Below are 14,024 nucleotides of genomic sequence, written 5' to 3' on the forward strand. Positions count from 1 at the left end.
TAAGATCAAATGTTTCATATGACCTCACCTTTAATTTGAGGATATTTTAATACATATTTCACCATTTAGAAACAAAGCACTTTATGTATCTAGTTCCCCCATTTGAAGAAGTCATAAGTAATCTGACCAATTCACTCAAAGTGTATTAAAGTAGTAAACAGTTTAGTATCTGGTCCCATATTCCTTGAAAGCAATGCCTACATGACCAATAACAGAGGCTACAACAAAACATGCTAACCTCTCACCATTACCAATAACAGAGGCTACAACAACACATGCTAACCTCTCACCATTACCAATAACAGAGGCTACAACAAACATGCTAACCTCTCACCATTACCAATAACAGAGGCTACAACAAAACATGCTAACCTCTCACCATTACCAATAACAGAGGCTACAACAAAACATGCTAACCTAATTACCAATAACAGAGGCTACACAAAACATTAACCAATTACCACAGAGGCTACAACAACATGCTGACCTCACACCATTACCAATAACAGAGGCTACAACAAAACATGCTAACCTCTCACCATTACCAATAACAGAGGCTACAACAAAACATGCTAACCTCTCACCATTACCAATAACAGAGGCTACAACAAAACATGCTAACCTCTCACCATTACCAATAACAGAGGCTACAACAAAACATGCTAACCTCTCACCATTACCAATAACAGAAGCTACAACAAAACATGCTACCTCTCACAATTACCAAAAGAGGCATGCTAACCTCTCACCATTACCAATAACAGGGGCTACAACAAAACATGCTAACCTCTCACCATTACCAATAACAGAGGCTACAACAACACATGCTAACCTCTCACCATTACCAATAACAGAGGCTACAACAAACATGCTAACCTCTCACCATTACCAATAACAGAGGCTACAACAAAACATGCTAACCTCTCACCATTACCAATAACAGAAGCTACAACAAAACATGCTGACCTCTCACAATTACCAATTACAGAGGCTACAACAAAACATGCTAACCTCTCACCATTACCAATAACAGGGGCTACAACAAAACATGCTAACCTCTCACCATTACCAATAACAGAGGCTACAACAACACATGCTAACCTCTCACCATTACCAATAACAGAGGCTACAACAAACATGCTAACCTCTCACCATTACCAATAACAGAGGCTACAACAAAACATGCTAACCTCTCACCATTACCAATAACAGAGGCTACAACAAAACATGCTAACCTCTCACCATTACCAATAACAGAGGCTACAACAACACATGCTAACCTCTCACCATTACCAATAACATGGCTACAACAAAACATCTAACCTCTCACCATTACCAATAACAGAGGCTACAACAACACATGCTAACCTCTCACCATTACCAATAACAGAGGCTACAACAAACAAACCTCTCACCATTACCATACAACAAAACATGCTAACCTCTCACCATTACCAATAACAGAAGCTACAACAAAACATGCTGACCTCTCACAATTACCAATTACAGAGGCATGCTAACCTCTCACCATTACCAATAACAGAGGCTACAACAAAACATGCTAACCTCTCACCATTACCAATAACAGAGGCTACAACAACACATGCTAACCTCTCACCATTACCAATAACAGAGGCTACAACAAACATGCTAACCTCTCACCATTACCAATAACAGAGGCTACAACAAAACATGCTAACCTCTCACCATTACCAATAACAGAGGCTACAACAAAACATGCTAACCTCTCACCATTACCAATAACAGAGGCTACAACAACACATGCTAACCTCTCACCATTACCAATAACATAGGCTACAACAAAACATACTAACCTCTCACCATTTCCAATAACAGAGGCTACAACAACACATGCTAACCTCTCACCATTACCAATAACAGAGACTACAACAAAACATGCTAACCTCTCACCATTACCAATAACAGAGGATACAACAAAATATGCTAACAATTACCAAAACATACTAACCTCTCACCATTACCAATAACAGAGGCTACAACAAAACATGCTAACCTCTCACCATTACCAATAACAGAGGCTACAACAAAACATGCTAACCTCTCACCATTACCAATAACAGAGGCTACAACAACACATGCTAACCTCTCACCATTACCAATAACATAGGCTACAACAAAACATACTAACCTCTCACCATTTCCAATAACAGAGGCTACAACAACACATGCTAACCTCTCACCATTACCAATAACAGAGACTACAACAAAACATGCTAACCTCTCACCATTACCAATAACAGAGGATACAACAAAATATGCTAACCTCTCACCATTACCAATAACAGAGGTTACAACAAAACATACTAACCTCTCACCATTACCAATAACAGAGGGGGTCTGATCTTTGTACCTCTGTAACTTTCTCATCCATCATTATTCTCGATTCATTCCTGATTATTCATCATCATAGTAGCATCCACATGAATGTAGAAGTGTTCAGAAACATCTTCTATTCTTACTGACAATACAAGTGAAGTGACTCCAAAATGACAGGACATTATTCACCATTCAGTTTCTACCAGGAAAAACATCCAAAATACAACCGGGACAAACTGCAAAAACATTCACCAAGTTAGTAGAATCACAAGCTTGATGGAATCACTGCAGGCTTGGAATATGGGACCAAATACTAAACTTTTGACTAAAATAATTTATCCAAAATATTATGACTTTTTCAAATGGGAGAACTAGATACATAAAGAGTTTTAATTTACAAACTGTAAAATATATTTGTATGAAAATACCTTTAAATTCAAGGTGACATTCTGTACTGTCTCCTAATATGAAACATTCAACCTCAAATTCAAAATGCTGGAGCAGAGCACCACATTTAAAACTGTAAGCTTCACTGTCCAAACACATATGGTGTGGACTATGTGTGTCTGGTAAACACATGTGGATCTGGTGAACAGTTATCACTTGTTGACCAACTACAGGAATACTGACCTCAGAGTCTCCAGTTTACAGTGGGGATTCCCCAGTCCATCAAAGAGCAGCTTCACTCCTGAATCCTTCAGGTCATTGTTACTCAGGTCCAGCTCTCTCAGGTGTGAGGGGTTTGACTTCAGAGCTGAGACCAGAGAAGCACAGCCTTCCTCTGTGACTCCACAGCCTGACAGCCTGCAAAGAGTCAAATCATATTAAAATCACACTGATATTCTTTGGTGGTGAAAATAGTGGCAGTATATTTTTTCAACATATTCAGATATATCAGTGTCCTGAAACCTTCCATATCTATTCGTAAAATAGTGTCTCGTAAAAAATGACAAATGATCAAAGTATTGGTTGTAGATAGAAACATGTATAGTACAAATATTTCGGTAGACTGACCAGACCAGTTTAAAACCTCATATGGCTGCAGCGAATTTTCAAAACTTTTTGTTAAAAATCGCGCAACATTTCAACATCCTGCTACTCATGCCAGGAATATAGTATATGCATATGATTAGTATGTGTGCATAGAAAACACTCTGAAGTTTCTAAAACTGGTTCAATGGTGTCTGTGACTATAACAGAACGAGTTCCGTGGTGAAAATCGCAAGAAAACCTGATCACAAAATCGACTAAGAAAAAATCCATCCTCCAGTCTCTGTATTGTCTATGGCTTGCCATAAATGACAATTCCTACAGCTTCCACACGATGTCGCCAGTGTTGTGTTTTCCAGGTCCCTTTATCCTTGGTTAGATCACTGAATAGAACGTCCTTTCTTCAGGTGAGCACCCAGAAAAAATGTCGTTGACAAAATGGACTTCGTTTTGAAAACTTCTAGCTATTGAATACAGATCGCTCCGTGATCAATTTGATCGTTTATTAACGTTTACTAATACCTAAACTTGGATTACAGAAGTAGGTTGAAGTGTTTTGTCAAAGTTTATAGGAAACTTTATGAATTTTAAAAAATTATGTTGCGTTGGGAAACGTGACTTTTTCCATGGATTTCACGGTGTTCATAAATGGACATTTTGGGTATATATGGACCGATTTAATCGAAAAAAAAAGAACCAATTGTGATGTTTATGGGACATATAGGAGTGCCAACAAAGAAGCTCGTCAAAGGTAATGAATGTTTTATTTCTGCGTTTTGGGTAGTGCCGGCTACGCTAATTTCTTTGTTTACGTCCCCTTTGTGTGTTTCTGGGGGAGCTGCATGCTATCAGATAATAGCTTCTCATGCTTTCGCCGAAAAAGCATTTTAAAAATCTGACATGTTGGCTATATTCACAACGAGTGTGGCTTGAATTGAGTACACTGCATGTGAGTTTTAATGAAAGTTTGAGTTTTATCAAGTACCAATAGGTCCCTGCATGTGAGTTTTAATGAAAGTTTGAGTTTTATCGAGTACCAATATGTGGCGCTCTGGAATTTCCGCAGATTTGGTTCCTGTACAGGAACAGCAGCCATAGGAGGTTAAAAGCAGTATCAGTCAAAAGACAGACAGTGAGGAATCAGATTGAGATTTTATTGAGTGAACAGTCCACACCATATCTATTTAGACAGTGAGGTATCAGATTGAGATTTTATTGAGTGAACAGTCCACACCATATCTATTTAGACAGTGAGGTATCAGATTTAGATTGTATTGAGTATACAGTCCTCACCATATCTATTTAGACAGTGAGGTATCAGATTTAGATTGTATTGAGTATACAGTCCACACCATATCTATTTAGACAGTGAGGTATCAGATTTAGATTGTATTGAGTATACAGTCCACACCATATCTATTTAGACAGTGAGGTATCAGATTTAGATTTTATCAAATCAAAATCAAATCAAATGTATTTGTCACATACACATGGTTAGCAGATGTTAATGCGAGTGTAGCGAAATGCTTGTGCTTCCAGTTCCGACAATGCAGTAATAACCAACAAGTATTCTAACTAACAATTCCAAAACTAATTTCTTATACACAGTGTAAGGGGATAAAGAATATGTACATAAAGATATGAATGAGTGATGGTGCAGAGCAGCATAGGCAAGATACAGCAGATGGTATCAAGTACAGAGTATATATATATATATATATATTTTTTTTTTTTTACCTTTATTTAACCAGGCAACGCTCTAACCACTAGGCTACCCTGCCGCATATGAGATGAGTATGTAAACAAAGTGGCATAGTTAAAGTGGCTAGTGATACATGTATTACAAAATGATGCAGTAGATGATAGAGTACAGTATATACGTATACATATGAGATGAATAATGTAGGGTATGTAAACATTATTTAAGGTAGCATTGTTTAAAGTCGCTAGTGATATATTTTACATCCTTTCCCATCAATTCCCATTATTTAAGTGGCTGGAGTTGAGTCAGTGTGTTGGCAGCAGCCACTCAATGTTAGTGGTTGCTGTTTAACAGTCTGATGGCCTTGAGATAAAAGCTGTTTTTCAGTCTCTCGGTCCCAGCTTTGATGCACCTGTACTGACCTCGCCTTCTGGATGATAGCGGGGTGAACAGGCAGTGGCTCGGGTGGGTGTTGTACTTGATGATCTTTATGGCCTTCCTGTAACATCGGGTGGTGTAGGTGTCCTGGAGGGCAGGTAGTTTGCCCCCGGTGATACGTTGTGCAGACCTCACTACCCTCTGGAGAGCCTTACGGTTGTGGGCGGAGCAATTGCCGTACCAGGCGGTGATACAGCCCGCCAGGATGCTCTCGATTGTGCATCTGTAGAAGTTTGTGAGTGCTTTTGGTGACAAGCCAAATTTCTTCAGCCTCCTGAGGTTGAAGAGGAGCTGCTGCGCCTTCTTCACGATGCTGTCTGTGTGAGTGGACCAATTCAGTTTGTCTGTGATGTGTATGCCGAGGAACTTAAAACTTACTACCCTCTCCACTACTGTTCCATCGATGTGGATAGGGGGTGTTCCCTCTGCTGTTTCCTGAAGTCCACAATCATCTCTTAGTTTTGTTGACGTTGAGTGTGAGGTTATTGTCCTGACACCACACTCCGAGGGCCCTCACCTCCTCCCTGTAGACCGTCTCGTTGTTGTTGGTAATCAAGCCTACCACTGTTGTCTCGTCCGCAAACTTGATGATTGAGTTGGAGGCGTGCGTGGCCGCGCAGTCGTGCGTGAACAGGGAGTACAGGAGAAGGCTCAGAACGCACCCTTGTGGGGCCCCAGTGTTGAGGATCAGCGGGGTGGAGATGTTGTTGCCTACCCTCACCACCTGGGGGCGGCCCGTCAGGAAGTCCAGTACCCAGCTGCACAGGGCGGGGTCGAGACCCAGGGTCTCGAGCTTGATGACGAGCTTGGAGGGTACTATGGTGTTAAATGCCGAGCTGTAGTCGATGAACAGCAGTCTCACATAGGTATTCCTCTTGTCCAGATGGGTTAGGGCAGTGTGCAGTGTGGTTGAGATTGCATCGTCTGTGGACCTATTTGGGCGGTAAGCAAATTGGAGTGGGTCTAGGGTGTCAGGTAGGGTGGAGGTGATATGGTCCTTGACTAGTCTCTCAAAGCACTTCATGATGAAGGAAGTGAGTGCTACGGGGCGGTAGTTGTTTAGCTCAGTTACCTTAGCTTCTTGGGAACAGGAACAATGGTGGCCCTCTTGAAGCATGTGGGAACAGCAGACTGGTATAGGGATTGATTGAATATGTCCGTAAACACACCAGCCAGCTGGTCTGCGCATGCTCTGAGGGCGAGGCTGGGGATGCCGTCTGGGCCTGCAGCCTTGCGAGGGTTAACACGTTTAAATGTTTTACTCACCTCGGCTGCAGTGAAGGAGAGACCGCATGTTTCCGTTGCAGGCCGTGTCAGTGGCACTGTATTGTCCTCAAAGCGGGCAAAAAAGTTATTTAGTCTGCCTGGGAGCAAGACATCCTGGTCCGTGACTGAGCTGGATTTCTTCTTGTAGTCCGTGATTGACTGTAGACCCTGCCACATACCTCTTGTGTCTGAGCCGTTGAATTGAGATTCTACTTTGTCTCTATACTGACGCTTAGCTTGTTTGATAGCCTTGCGGAGGGAATAGCTGCACTGTTTGTATTCAGTCATGTTACCAGTCACCTTGCTCTGATTAAAAGCAGTGGTTCGCGCTTTCAGTTTCACGCGAATGCTGCCATCAATCCACGGTTTCTGGTTAGGGAATGTTTTAATCGTTGCTATGGGAACGACATCTTCAACGCACGTTCTAATGAACTCGCACACCGAATCAGCGTATTCGTCAATGCTGTTGCCTGACGCAATACGAAACATGTCCCAGTCCATGTGATGGAAGCAGTTTTGGGGTGTGGAATCAGCTTGGTCGGACCAGCGTTGGACAGACCTCAGCGTGGGAGCTTCTTGTTTCAGTTTCTGTCTGTAGGCAGGGATCAGCAAAATGGAGTCGTGGTCAGCTTTTCCGAAAGGGGGGCGGGGCAGGGCATTATATGCGTCGCGGAAGTTAGAATAACAGTGATCCAAAGTTTTGCCAGCCCTGGTGGCGCAATCGATATGCTGATACATTTTAGGGAGTCTTGTTTTCAGATTAGCCTTGTTAAAATCCCCAGCAACAATGAATGCAGCCTCAGGATGTATGGATTCCAGTTTGCAAAGAGTCAAATAAAGTTCGTTCAGAGCCATCGATGTGTCTGCTTGGGTGGAATATATACGGCTGTGATTATAATCGAAGAGAATTCGCTTGGTAGATAATGCGGTCTACATTTGATTGTGAGGAATTCTAAATCAGGTGAACAGAAGGATTTGAGTTCCTGTATGTTTCTGTGATCACACCACGTCTCGTTAGCCATAAGGCATACGCCCCCGCCCCTCTTCTTACCAGAAAGGTGTTTGTTTCTGTCGGCGCGATGCGTGGAGAAACCCGCTGGCTGCACCGCTTCCGAAAGCGTCTCTCCAGTGAGCCATGTTTCCGTGAAGCAAAGAACGTTACAGTCTCTGATGTCCCTCTGGAATGCTACCCTTGCTCGGATTTCATCAACCTTGTTGTCAAGAGACTGGACATTGGCGAGAAGAATGCTAGGAAGTGGGGCACGATGTGCCCGTCTCCGTAGTCTGACCAGAAGACCGCCTTGTTTCCCTCTTTTACGAAGTCGTTTTTTTGGGTCGCCGGCTGGGATCCATTCCGTTGTCCTGTTTGAAAGGCAGAACACAGGATCTGCTTCGCAAAAGTCATATTCTTGGTCGTACTGATGGTGAGTTGACGCTGATCTTATATTCAGTAGTTCTTCTCGACTGTATGTAATGAAACCTATGATGACCTGAGGTACTAATGTAAGAAATAACACGTAAAAAAAACAAAAAACTGCATAGTTTCCTAGGAACGCGAAGCGAGGCGGCCATCTGTATCTTTTATTGAGTAAACAGTCCACACCATATCTATTTAGAAGGTGAAGATAACATTTTAAATGTGGTTCGAAACTCCAACATTTTGGATTTAAGATCAAATGTTTCATATGACCTCACCTTTAATTTGAGGATATTTTAATACATATTTCACCATTTAGAAACAAAGCAGTTTATGTATCTAGTCCCCCCATTTGAAGAAGTCATAAGTAATCTGACCAATTCACTCAAAGTGTATTAAAGTAGTAAACAGTTTAGTATCTGGTCCCATATTCCTTGAAAGCAATGCCTACATGACCAATAACAGAGGCTACAACAAAACATGCTAACCTCTCACCATTACCAATAACAGAGGCTACAACAAAACATGCTGACCTCTCACCATTACCAATAACAGAGGCTACAACAAAACATGCTAACCTCTCACCATTACCAATAACAGAGGCTACAACAAAACATGCTAACCTCTCACCATTACCAATAACAGAGGCTACAACAACATGCTGACCTCACACCATTACCAATAACAGAGGCTACAACAAAACATGCTAACCTCTCACCATTACCAATAACAGAGGCTACAACAAAACATGCTAACCTCTCACCATTACCAATAACAGAGGCTACAACAAAACATGCTAACCTCTCACCATTACCAATAACAGAGGCTACAACAAAACATGCTAACCTCTCACCATTACCAATAACAGAAGCTACAACAAAACATGCTGACCTCTCACCATTACCAATAACAGGGGCTACAACAAAACATGCTAACCTCTCACCATTACCAATAACAGAGGCTACAACAACATGCTGACCTCTCACCATTACCAATAACAGAGACTACAACAAAACATGCTAACCTCTCACCATTACCAATAACAGAGGCTACAACAACACATGCTAACCTCTCACCATTACCAATAACAGAGGCTACAACAAAACATGCTAACCTCTCACCATTACCAATAACAGAGGCTACAACAAAACATGCTAACCTCTCACCATTACCAATAACAGAGGCTACAACAAAACATGCTAACCTCTCACCATTACCAATAACAGAGGCTACAACAAAACATGCTAACCTCTCACCATTACCAATAACAGAAGCTACAACAACACATGTTGACCTCTCACCATTACCAATAACAGAGGCTACAACAAAACATGCTAACCTCTCACCATTACCAATAACAGAGGCTACAACAACATGCTGACCTCTCACCATTACCAATAACAGAGACTACAACAAAAGATAGTAACCTCTCACCATTACCTATAACAGAGGCTACAACAACACATGCTAACCTCTCACCATTACCAATAACAGAGGCTACAACAAACATGCTAACCTCTCACCATTACCAATGACAGAGGCTACAACAAAACATGCTAACCTCTCACCATTACCAATAACAGAGGCTACAACAAAACATGCTAACCTCTCACCATTACCAATAACAGAGGCTACAACAAAACATGCTAACCTCTCACCATTACCAATAACAGAGACTACAACAAAACATACTAACCTCTCACCATTACCAATAGCATAGTATACAACAAAACATGCTAACCTCTCACCATTACCAATAACAGAGGCAACAACAAAACATGCTAACCTCTCATCATTACCAATAACAGAGGCTACAACAACATGCTAACCTCTCACCATTACCAATAACAGAGGCTACAACAAAACATGCTAACCTCTCACCATTACCAATAACAGAGGCTACAACAAAACATGCTAACCTCTCACCATTACCAATAACAGAGGATACAACAACACATGCTAACCTCTCACCATTACCAATAACAGAGGCTACAACAAAACATGCTAACCTCTCACCATTACCAATAACAGAGACTACAACAAAACATACTAACCTCTCACCATTACCAATAGCATAGTATACAACAAAACATGCTAACCTCTCACCATTACCAATAACAGAGGCAACAACAAAACATGCTAACCTCTCATCATTACCAATAACAGAGGCTACAACAACATGCTAACCTCTCACCATTACCTATAACACAGGCTACAACAACACATGCTAACCTCTCACCATTACCAATAACAGAGGATACAACAACACATGCTAACCTCTCACCATTACCAATAACAGAGGCTACAACAAAACATGCTAACCTCTCACCATTACCAATAACAGAGACTACAACAAAACATACTAACCTCTCACCATTACCAATAGCATAGTATACAACAAAACATGCTAACCTCTCACCATTACCAATAACAGAGGCAACAACAAAACATGCTAACCTCTCACCATTACCAATAACAGAGGCTACAACAACACATGCTAACCTCTCACCATTACCAATAACAGAGGATACAACAAAACATGCTAACCTCTCACCATTACCAATAACAGAGGATACAACAAAACATGCTAACCTCTCACCATTACCAATAACAGAGACTACAACAAAACATGCTAACCTCTCACCATTACCAATAACAGAGGCTACAACAAAACATGCTAACCTCTTACCATTACCAATAACAGATGGGGTCTGATCTTTGTACCTCTGTAACTTTCTCATTCATCATTATTCTCGATTCATTCCTGATTATTCATCATCATAGTAGCATCTACATGAATGTAGAAGTGTTCAGAAACATCTTCTATTCTTACTGACAATACAAGTGAAGTGACTCCAAAATGACAGGACATTATTCACCATTCAGTTTCTACCAGGATTTACTATTAATAACTATAAAACATCATCCAAAACATCATCCAAAACACAACCACATTTTGTAGTGGGACAACAAGTTAAACAGAAATACATGTGTGTCTGGTAAACACAGGTGGATCTGGTGAACAGTTACAACAACTACAGGAATACTGACCTCAGAGTCTCCAGTTTACAGTGGGGATTATCCAGTACATCAGAGAGCAGCTTCACTCCTGAATCCTTCAGGTCATTGTTACTCAGGTCCAGCTCTCTCAGGTTTGAGGGGTTTGACCTCAGAGCTGAGACCAGAGAAGCACAGCCTTCCTCTGTGACTAGACAGCCTGACAGCCTGACAAAGAGATCATCATGACTTCACAAACACACTGATAATTTAACACCAGTAGTGTAGAAGGACAATGGCAGATGCATTTGGTTTATTCTCTCAAACAACATATATATTCATCTACCGTTTCCTAGATTTGTATGGTCATACTTATACTAATGTGAAAATCAATGCATTTATTCAATATCTTTTTCAATATAGTATTATACACATATTATAATCCATATTTTTCTCTAAACTGAATATTTCTTCCTGATGATGAGTTCTTAAATGCAATTTTATTTACTCACAGAACAGCTCTGGAGGCTTTGACCACTGGCAGCAGCCTCAGAAGACCATCCTCTGATCTGGAGTATTTCTTCAGGTCAAACACATCCAGCTCCTTTTCTGAAGTCAGCAACACAAAGACCAGAGCTGACCACTGTGCAGGTGACAGGTTGGGTTTTGAGAGACTTCCTGATCTCAGGTAGCTTTGGATCTCCTCCACTAGAGAATGGTCATTCAGTTCATTCAGACAGTGGAACAGATTGATGCTCCTCTCTGGAGAGGGATTCTCCCTGATCTTCTCCTTGATGTAGTTGACTGTTTCTTCATGGCTCTGTGAGCTGCTTCTTGTCTTCGTCAGTAGACCTCGTAAGTGCTTCTGATTGGACTCCAGTGAGAGTCCCAGTAGGAAGCGGAGGAAAAGGTCCAGGTTTCCCGTCTCACTTTGTAAGGCTTTATCCACAGCACTCCTGTAGAAAGCAACTTTAGACTTTGTTTGATCCTCACAGAAAGTTCCTGGACATTGTTTTCAGTTTGTTCATTACATTCTCATTGTTGTTGATGAATGAGAGGAACACATATACAGCAGCCAGAAACTCCTGAATGCTCAGATGAACAAAGCAGTACACCTTGTCCTGGTACAGCCCACATTCCTCTTTAAAGAGCTGTGTGCACAATCCTGAGTACACTGAGGCTTCATTGACATCAATGCCAGACTCTTTCAGGTCTTCTTCATAGAAAATCAGATTGCCATTCACAAGCTGTTGAAAAGCCAGTTTTCCCAGTGACAGAATGCTCTCTTTATTCCAGTGTGGATCTGTCTCTTCTTTCCCAAGATACTTTTCATTCTTCTGTTTGGTATGAAACACCACAAGGTGTGTGTACATCTCAGTCAGAGTCTTGGGCATCTCTTCTCTCTTATGTTTCAGCATGTGTTCAAGGACTGTTGCAGAAATCCAACAGAAGACTGGAATGTGGCACATGATGTGGAGGCTCCTTGATGTCTTTATGTGTGAGATGATTCTGCTGGCCAGGTCCTCATCACTGAATCTCTTCCTGAAGTACTCCTCCTTCTGTGGGTCATTGAACCCTCGTACCTCTGTCACCTGGTCAACACACCCTGAAGGGATCTTATTGGCTGCTGCAGGTCGGGTAGTTATCCAGAGGAGAGCAGAGGGAAGCAGATTTCCCTTGATGAGATTTGTCAGCAGAACATCCACTGAGGTTGACTGTGTGACGTCCCAACAGATCTTATTCTTCTGGAAGTCTAGGGGCAGTCGGCACTCATCCAGACCATCAAAGATGAACAGAACTTTGTAGTTGTTGTAGTTAGAGATTCTTGATTGTTTGGTTTCCATTGAGAAGTGATTGAGAAGTTCAATGAAAGTGTGTTTGTCCTCTTTCATCAAATTCAGCTCCCGAAAAGGGAATGAAAATACAAATTGGACATCCTGATTAGCTTTTCCTTCAGCCCAGTCCAGAATGAACTTCTGCACAGAGACTGTTTTTCCAATGCCAGCGACTCCCTTTGTCAGCACAGTTCTGATAGGTTTGTCTTGTCCAGTTAAGGGCTTGAAGATGTCATTACATTTGATTGCAGTCTCTGGTCTTGCTTGTTTCCTGGTTGTTGTCTCAATCTGTCTCAGCTCATGTTCATTATTGACCTCTCCTGTTCCACCCTCTGTGATGTAGAGCTCTGTGTAGATCTTATTGAGAAGTGTTGGGTTTCCTTGTTTAGCGATCCCCTCAAATACACATTGAAACTTCTTCTTTAGATTAGATTTGAGTTCACGTTGGCAAATCACAGCAAACTCATCTGAATCTAAGAAATAACACAGAGGATATTAATATTAATCTGTTTTAATGCCTACAGTATTGTAGGACTGTTATAAAGTTGTACATTATAATAATTTATTCTCTTAACTGACTGTATAAATGTGTAAATGTTTTCATAATGCATTACAGACTGGTGTGACTGATTATATTATTATTGGTATTATTGATGGTATTATTAATGTTGTCTCTCTCTCTAAATTAATCACCACAACACATCCCTGCTGCTACTTGATGAGGTCACTAGGTGTTGTGTTAAGGCTGCTACAATATCATTGAGTTACACAGCTACTTTAGCTGTACTTTAGCTACAGCTTTTAAATGTTATAAAACATCATTCAACATGAGGCAGACAGATCTTACATTTCTCCAGTGTGTCAGCAAGCTCCTTCTGGTTCATTTTCCTCAGGATGTGCAGTGTGATCTTCAGAGCCCCCTCTCTGGCACTGCTCTCCTGCTTCTCATCTTCAGCATCCACCACTTCCTTATCCTGCTTCTGACTCTCAAAGCCTTCTGGGAGTTCTGGACTAAGAATCC

At 41.3% G+C, this 14,024-nt stretch overlaps 1 pseudogene; it reads right to left on the reverse strand.

The window, feature by feature from the left end:
* LOC135531489 (NACHT, LRR and PYD domains-containing protein 3-like) overlaps positions 1–13,607 on the reverse strand; it is a 40,798-nt pseudogene extending 27,191 nt beyond the window's left edge.
* Positions 13,608–14,024: the final 417 nt, after the last annotated feature.

The sequence above is a fragment of the Oncorhynchus masou genome, unplaced genomic scaffold (genome assembly GCF_036934945.1).
Source record: "Oncorhynchus masou masou isolate Uvic2021 unplaced genomic scaffold, UVic_Omas_1.1 unplaced_scaffold_1601, whole genome shotgun sequence".
Classification (NCBI taxonomy): Eukaryota; Metazoa; Chordata; class Actinopteri; order Salmoniformes; family Salmonidae; genus Oncorhynchus; species Oncorhynchus masou.